Here is an 8865-nt window from a genome sequence, read left to right as displayed (position 1 = left end):
TTGTTTAAAATGAATTTTTAAATATATAAATGGAGTTAGTGTCTTAAAAAAAATTATCATTTTGTCTTCTGCAAATTAAATAGATGGAACTTAAGATTCCATGAAATCCCTATCGAATTCTAGGAAATTTTTATCGAAAAAACCAAACACATTTAATTGTTGTACTATTATAATATGAAGTACAATCATCATTTTTTACATGCATCGTTGATGTCTTATTTATATAAATACCACCATAGATCCATCTTATATCTCAATTTATCAAGTATCTAGGGGGATCAAATATCTCGAGGTGGAAAGCAATTGTTCACATTTTGCACTCAAAAAAGAGGTTTGCACCTTAAGGGATATGATCCTCTTAGTGTTTGATAGATTTGAAGTTAAGGTGGATCTACACTAGTATATGTGATTTGGTCATACTCCTTTATATATGTGATATTGTTAAAGCTTTAAATCACTAAGTCAATGGGTTCTTCAAAATATTCAGAATTAAATAAAATAATTAAATTATCATGCTAGTGGTTGTACTCCCTATGTGTATATGTTTATTCTAGTTATATTGTTAAATATTTAAATCACCATATCAATGGCCTCTTTAAGATGTTTCAAAATTGATAAAATAATTGAATGATACCTTCCCAATCAATTGAGATTTAACGTTAACCCTAGAACCTAACGTACCTCAACTTGTCTCTAGGAATTTCTAGTTTGAGATCCACTTGGCTCTCTCATCTTCTCTTCACACTTATCCAACCTTTTATGCAACATATACATAAATTTGTTCGACTAAGTTGTTGAATTACAAACAATTTGTTGTGGGGGTGGAACTTAATGCCAAATACATGGTTGGTGACATTTAATGCCAAATCAAACATCACTTATTAACTCCTTGTAAATTTCAATATTAAGTAAAAATTTATAAATTCCCATTTCTAAAATTTAGTATTAAAAAAGAATGGGATGGATGAAAAAAGGTTAACAATGATTGCCTGTAGTTTAAAGTTTCCTTGAACATATAGTGGCATGACAAAAAAGTGAATTCATATCATCAGCTAATTAAAACCATGTGATATCATGCAACAAAGAAAGAGACATTGAAGCATGCCACAAAATGATTGGAATAGTAACTAGCTAAAGGAGTAAAATGACTGATATGTATGATATGGAATATAGGAAAGCCATAACCCATCTATAGGATGACCACACTAACACTATCATTTTGTTTTATTACAAAGACTTTGGAATAATTTCCGTGCTTTCTTTTGTATATCCTTTGTAGAGTAGCAAGAACAAAAGAGAAAACAATTACACTGAGTAATGTCCTTTTTGTTCAGTTTTAATGAGTAAAAAATTGATAGGGTGTCTTTTTCGTGAGGTTGTAATCAGCTTGAAAAATAGGAAAAAGTGTGCTCTAGTGTCTTCTCCATGGTTTAATGAACTCATAGAAGAGATAGTAGTGTGATTGTTTCATTCTCATTATTTTAATGAGTGGGAGAAATGGGGAATAGTAAAATCATTGTCTTTTGTCAATTAATAAGTATGAAAATAATGCAAGCAATCACATCACGAGGAAACAATTTGTACAAATGGGAAGCATCTAGTTCCCAAGTGATAAAACCAACATAAGAATGAGGGAAGAAGGCTAGAAAGGTAAATCCATCCATTGTAATGATCTCTGTAAGAAAGAAAAGGTTTCCAAGTGAAGGCAAGTGATCATGCAAACAGAAATTGGTCAAAGAGGATTGCAAGAACAATAATATAAGCAAGGGAAAACAATAGATATGTAGTGTGCATAAGAGAGTAGTTGCAATAAGAATTAGTGATTGCAAAGTAACATAAAGATGATTGAAATCCTCCATAGGGTATGGCTAGACTATTATAGAAGAGAGACAAATGGGGATCAATTCATGTCATGGTAGGTCTATAGGAGGAATCATTGACCTATATGAAGACGTAGAATGAGCACCAAAATGACATGTGGATGTTATTCTAGGGAATCCATGGAGAAGTAAGTTCTACCACACAAGTTTCCACAAGCCTAAAGATAGTCTATAGGACCTCTTTTAGAGTGCATAACTTGAAACAATTTATGCACCTCATGAGATTTAATCCTCTTCAAAATGGATATATATTGGTTCTATATATGCATATCACATGTGTAACTTTTCAATTTTTAAAGTCTATTTTTTAATCCATAAATGGATACAATGTGTTGAATGTTTACTTGGACACTTGGATTGTGTAAACTACACCACATAAATGTGCAATTCCAACAAATTTTTGCTAGACAAAATTTAAATTTAAATTTAAAACTGGAATTAATGGGTGGAGGAAAATGGCTCCAAATTAATTTAAATTTTTTAAAAGGAGATAGCTAAAATTCTAAAACAAACCACCTTCTTTATGTTGATTGTAGTGTATCATGGAATATGAAGGTCACTCCCATGAAAGATGCTCTTTATTTCATCTCATTATCAACACACACTTACTTGATAAAATTATACTTGATAGGGTGTCTTTTTCATGAGTTTGTAATGAGCTTGAAAAAGAGGTAAAATTGTGCTCCAGTAAGTGTCTTCTTCATGGTTTAATGAACTGATAGAAGAGATAGTGGTGTGATTGGTTTCATTCTCATTATTTTAATGAGTGGGAGAAATGAGGAATAGTAAAGTCATTGTTTTTGTTCATTAATAAGTATGAAAATAATGGAAAGAAATCACATCTTGAGGAAAAAATTAGTACAAATGGGATGCATCTTGTTCCCAAGTGATAAAACCAACATAAGCATGAGGCAAAAAGGCTATAAAGGTAATTCCACCCATTGCAATGATCTATGTAAGAAAGGAAAGGTCGCCAAGTGAAGGCAAGTGGTGATGCAAAAGGAAATTGGTCAAAGAGGATTGCAAGAACAATAATATAAGCAAGGGAAAGCAATAGCTATGTAGTGTGCATAAGATAGTAGTTGCAATAAGAATTAGTGATTGCAAAGTAACATAAAGATGATTGAAATCCTCCAAAGGGTATGGCGAGACTATTATAGAAGAGAGAGAAATGGGGATCAATTCATGTCATGGTAGGTCTATAGGAGGAATCCTCAACCTATATGAAGATGTAGAATGGGCACCAAAATGACATGTGGATGTTATTCTAGGGAATCGATGGAGAGGTAAGCTCTACCACACAAGTTTTCACATGCAATAAATAGAACCTAATTTTAAAGTCCACAAGTTTAAAGATAGCCTATAAGACTCTTTTAGAGTGTAAAACTTGAAAAAATGTATGCACCCAAGAGATTTAATCCTCTTCAAAATGGATATATATTGGTTCTATATATGCATATCACATGTAACTTTTCATTTTTTATACTGTATTTTTGAATGCATAAATGGATGCAATGCGTTCAACTTGGACACTTGGATTGTGTAAACTACACCACATAAATGTGCAATTCCAACAAATTTTTTCTAGACAAAATTTAAATTTAAATTTAAAATTCGAATTAATGGCTCGAGGAAAATGACTCCAAATTAATCTAAACTTTTTAAAAGGAGATAGCTAAATTCTAAAATAACCCACCTTCTTTATGTTGATTGCAGGGTATCATGGAATATGAAGGTCACTCCCGTGAAAGATGCTCTTTATTTCATCTCATTATCTGTGACATCATTAGCACAAGTGTGGGACTATTGCAAGCATCAACAAATTTCCCCTCCTCCAAGCTTTAGAAAAAGTGTGGGACTATTGCAAGCTTCAACTAATTTCCTCTCCTCCATGCTTTAGGTTGTTATCTTTCTTTTGCTACAACATTTTTGCAATAACATTATAGGCATGTTCAATTCTCTTTCTTTTGCTACAACATTTTTACAATAACATTATAAACATGTTCAATTCTTTCATTGTAACTTTACACTTTAAGAAAAAAATTGCTAGTCTATAATATCTTAACCCAATTTTAATTAAATAAATTTCAGTTTATGGGAAAACTAGGGTAGGCTTAGATAGGAGAAGAAGCAAAATAATAATTCTAGTTTGGATTGAAAACTATTGAGAGGTTCTCATTGTTAGATTTGAATGTATCACATTGCACCACACATAATATCTGAAGATCGGAAAATATTTATAAGAGATTCACGAGTTCCAAACTCTCTACTTCAAATTTTCAAGATTGCTTAAACTCATTTTTACTGGTTTACCTTCACATATTATTGGTTGGTTATTGCCTGTATTCTTTAGTTAAATTTTGGCTCCAGCATTGCACCGGCTATTGCAAATACTTTCAGCTAACTGTTCCAGTTTTCAGCCACAAATTTGATTCACAAACTCGTTTTTTCCCAGGCTTCTTCAATGGCATTTATTTTCATTTCATGTTAAATTTTTTTTTTAAGATATTAAAGGTTTTCTTTGTTCTTTAGATATTAAAGTTTTGGCTCTAAAATTTTGCATTTAATCTTAACATGGAGTAATTTTGAAAAGTTTAATAGAAACTTATGGAGTAATTTTGAAAAGCTTAATAGAAAGTTATTATGGCTTTGAATGATTCCATTCTTGTATTGAGGTGTATGAATAATGTCTTCAAATGATTTCAATGTCAATGGGTTTTGTGAGAACAAGTATAACTGGTCTATTTTGCTTAATCTAAAGTACAATCAAATATAATAATGTATTGATTCTAACATTGTTTCTTAAATATAATAATGTATTGATTCTAACATTGTTTCTTATATAATAATGTATTATTTCTAAGAGGTGTTCTTCTACAATTTCTATTTGTTTTAAGGTTAATTATTTTTTAATTTTAAAAAGGTTCAGATGCTATGTTTTCAATTTTGTAAAATATTAGTATATATCTCATGATACAACCAATGTTAAAATATATATTATGAAATATATATTTTATCTTTAAATCAATAATATACATTAAATTATATAAATGATAATAGAAACTATATTAATTAATCTACTTTTGGATTGTTATTATAACATTAAGTAGCTTTATTTTGTAACTGAAATTCAAAATTCAATAAGTATTTATTTATTATTTATTATGCTATTAATCACAACTTTATTAATGAAATGCTAATTTATTAACAAATCATTACTCTTAAATAATAAATGAGAAAAAAAAACACTCCTCTTGACAAAAAAAAATATATATATATTTCGACTATAGCCAAAGAAATCTTTACTATATTTAAAACAATCTCCACCCAAAAAAATTCAGAAAATACCATTTTATCTCTAAGTTCATTTCACTATCCCAAAACTAAATACACTTTAAAACCTAAAAATATAATAAACTTAAATAAAGATGCAATGTAATTTTTCCATTGGCAATGATAGTCAGCCAAAAGTAATTAATACTTAGTACTGGACTTCGGACAGTCCGTTTTCAAAGGCCTGAATTAGCTTTTCAAAATGGGCAGTAGTGGACTTTGTTAACCCTTCAAGTTTTTTATAGAAGTAATCGAAATCCCTCGAAGTTGAATGGATGTCGCTGGTCTCAATGTGAGCTTCAGCGTTGCGGACACCCTCCATCTGCTGTTGGAGCTCATTTTCAGCACATTGATGAAGCCGTTCTAAACTATTCTCAGCCTCCCCTTGAAGGAATTCGAAGAAATTTTGCTTTTGTTTACCCCGATCGGCGTCATTATGAAGCTGCAGCGAAAGATAATAGCCGTGCGCATATGTCCATTTCAGCATACGCCTGCATTCAACTATCTGTAGCCATGCATCTACCACACATTTGAATCCTGTCATGCGAGATTGACTCGTGCGCAGCACAAGACTATCAACCAATTCTTTAAGCTCCACCACTCTCACACGCTGCAGATCAGAGAATGCCTTTTCCTGAGACTTGTCATTTGCCTTCCATCTCTCAAGGTAAAATACAAATCTATCTGACGACATTTTAGCAGTCAGTTTCATCACATCTTCGGAGACGGATTCATGGGACGAATTGTCTTCTCCTGCTTCCGGTGGACGATATTGGTTGCAGGCAACCGAAGTGTCATAGCCATGCACGTTCCAATCACGGAGGCATATCCAACAGAATTCAAACCCACAGGGCCGTAAACATGTCATACGCATGCACCCAGAATTCTTCTCGATTGCTCGTTTACACTTGGGACACGGCTTAGAGTTACCAATTATCCAATACAAGTTCTGTGATTCGCCTTCATTAATCATGGAAACCCACTTTTTCACTGTGTCACAGTCGATTGGACGATGACATTCCTCTAAACAGTTCCAGCAAAATTTATAGGAGCAATTGCACACAACCTCCCGACTTGCATTAACAGTAACAACGTCAATCTGCACAGCGTATTCACAACCCGGCGCTGGACACCATTTAACCCTTGTGTTTTGTTCGACATATGACCTCACAAGATATGTTGTATACTTGCTAGCGTCTTCCTCAGATAACCCCAAAGAAAAAACCATATCTTCACCCACAACAGCACCACATCGTGGATTTATATTTGGACATCGTAAGTTGAGGCATCCTACACCGTCGTTATATATTGAGGTATGAATATAAAGTCTCCAACACTCTTCGCAAAAGCGATGGCCGCAATACTTGAGTTCCTTCATGTCTCCCGTCTTGTAATCATCAAAACATATTGGACACCTGATTGAGTTTTCTTCTTCTTTTACGTTGGGCTCATGTAACAATAACCCTACGCCATTCCTCACTTTCTCCTCATTTGCAAACCATTGATCGTACACATTACTAATATCCCAATAGAAGTGACGCAAAAGAATGGCTGCCTCAACTTCAGAGACTGAAAGCACATTACAAACAGTTGTTATGGCGTTGTGCTGACGCTCAGAAATGTCCTTCAAACTTAAAACGGTGTACTTCTTCATGCAGCTGTCATTATCATTACCATCGCTGACCGCTATGTTCACCTGCATATCGTAAACTTCTTCTTCTGATTCATATGCACCATCATAGTCGTATACATTATCATCATCATACTCCATTTTCTTGAATCACAGCGTGAGTCTTTTCCTCTTCTGTGCCTCACCTTACGTTACGTAGATTAGACTAGAAATTTAGAACCCGGGCCTTTTTCTTTTTAACTAAATGATATGGGGAACCCTGCTCAAATCAATGGTTGCTTCCTTAGAATTTATACCAAACCAAGCATTGAAGAGCCGACCTCCCATTTTACTTCACAAAATATGGACGAATGATGTGACATTGGTTGAATCATAATCTTTGGAACTGTTTTGGTAGAGAATCACATCATGACGAGTGACGTTGATATTTTTAACAAATATTAATCAAATATTAAATTTCTCAAATATTTTTAACAAATATTCAAATTTTCTCAAATATTCATTTAATTTATAATTCACTTAAGAAATAATACAAAAATGATATAATATTCTTAATGGGCTAGTTTTCACTTCCTAAAACGATAACCCAGTTTATCATAAAGTGGCCAGAGGTAATCAATGAAAGTGTGGACTCATACACAACCTAGCTTTTAATGTAACAATGTCTTAGATGACTACTCTCGGCCTCTACTTGATATTGAATTAAATGATACTTTTTCTTTATATGTTTGCTTCAATCATGAATTTTGGGATTTTTGGCAAACTTAATTGCAAAAGTATTGTCAATAGGAGAGGGACTAGACTTCATTTGTTTCTCTTGTAGCTCTTTAAGGATTTTCCTAAGGAACATAATCTCAAATTGTAGATAACACTTCCCACAAGTTGTGGATTACTTGCATCTTCAAATTCATTCCCTTCATTCCCTTCTTTAGACTTGAGCTTAGGGTTTTGTTCGATCAAAGTCTACGAAGGATTGCATTCAACCATGCCAAACTTGCTCAACAATTCTCCAATGTACTTCTTCTCATAAAGGAATTTATACCTTGGATGGTGGGTCACTTCAATGCCCACGTAGTAATGGACTTGCCCCAAATTTGTCATCTCAAATCATTTCTTCAACTCTTTCTTTATGGATGCAATATAGTTATCATTGTTCCCTATTATTAACATATCATCTACATATGCCACAAGATGGACAACACTTTCGCAAATTTTCTTGACAAATATAGTTGCGTCATCAAGGCTATATGGATCATAATGGCAAACCTCTCCTTATTAGAATTTCATCTGTTTCAACATTTCTTCAACTTCTTGCGGTGCTACCCTTGTGTTAATTAGAAAGGGTTCCACATCAAATTTCATTTTAAACATTATTGGACACTTCTTTGATACAAAATGGATCTAGTTAGAGTAAGTGCACAAATCCTTATTGGTAGGAAATCAAGAAGAATGTAAGGAGGATGTTCACACCCATAAAATTCTTACTTCTATAAAGTCTTTAAAGAAATAACAATCAATGACCTTGGTCTATGAATTGGGCTGCAAGATTTTCTTCATTACTGGAAAAATTATGGCAAGGAGTTGATCGTATAAAAGATTGTATACAACTAATATGGACCGGTTAACAAAATTGAAACCTCGAGAATGTTGTCTCACCATTGGGGTCTAATGAATTACAAAGATGACATTTCCACTTTGATCTTGACTATGTAATTGAAGCTCAAGAAACTTATCAAGCTGAAAATAGACCAAGACTAACTAATATTTAAAAGACTTGGCAAGATTATAATGTGCTAACTGTACATCAATGACATCTCACAAAAACTATAATAAACAAACTTAGATGAATTACTTTTTGGATGGTGGTAATGTCGTTCTAAACCTTAAACTAGTCTCATATAATATCTAGTCGTCATCACCACCTCTCAAATAGAAAGTCGTTGAGATGATTTGTCTTCTAAGTTTCACGAACAGGGGAGGAAGGCTTTCTCGTAATAAGTAATTCAAAGCTAAAAATAGTTC

The 8865-nt window shown here is 33.0% G+C and overlaps 1 pseudogene; it reads right to left on the bottom strand.

The window, feature by feature from the left end:
- Window positions 1-5361: 5361 nt before the first annotated feature.
- Window positions 5362-6984, bottom strand: LOC149169846 (putative E3 ubiquitin-protein ligase ARI8 pseudogene; annotated as a pseudogene).
- Window positions 6985-8865: the final 1881 nt, after the last annotated feature.

The sequence above is a fragment of the Pinus tabuliformis genome, chromosome 4_2 (assembly GCF_031772625.1).
Source record: "Pinus tabuliformis cultivar Carrire ecotype Pingquan chromosome 4_2, CPIR1, whole genome shotgun sequence".
NCBI classification, from domain to species: domain Eukaryota; kingdom Viridiplantae; phylum Streptophyta; class Pinopsida; order Pinales; family Pinaceae; genus Pinus; species Pinus tabuliformis.
This window is presented reverse-complemented; position numbering and strand designations above follow the sequence as displayed.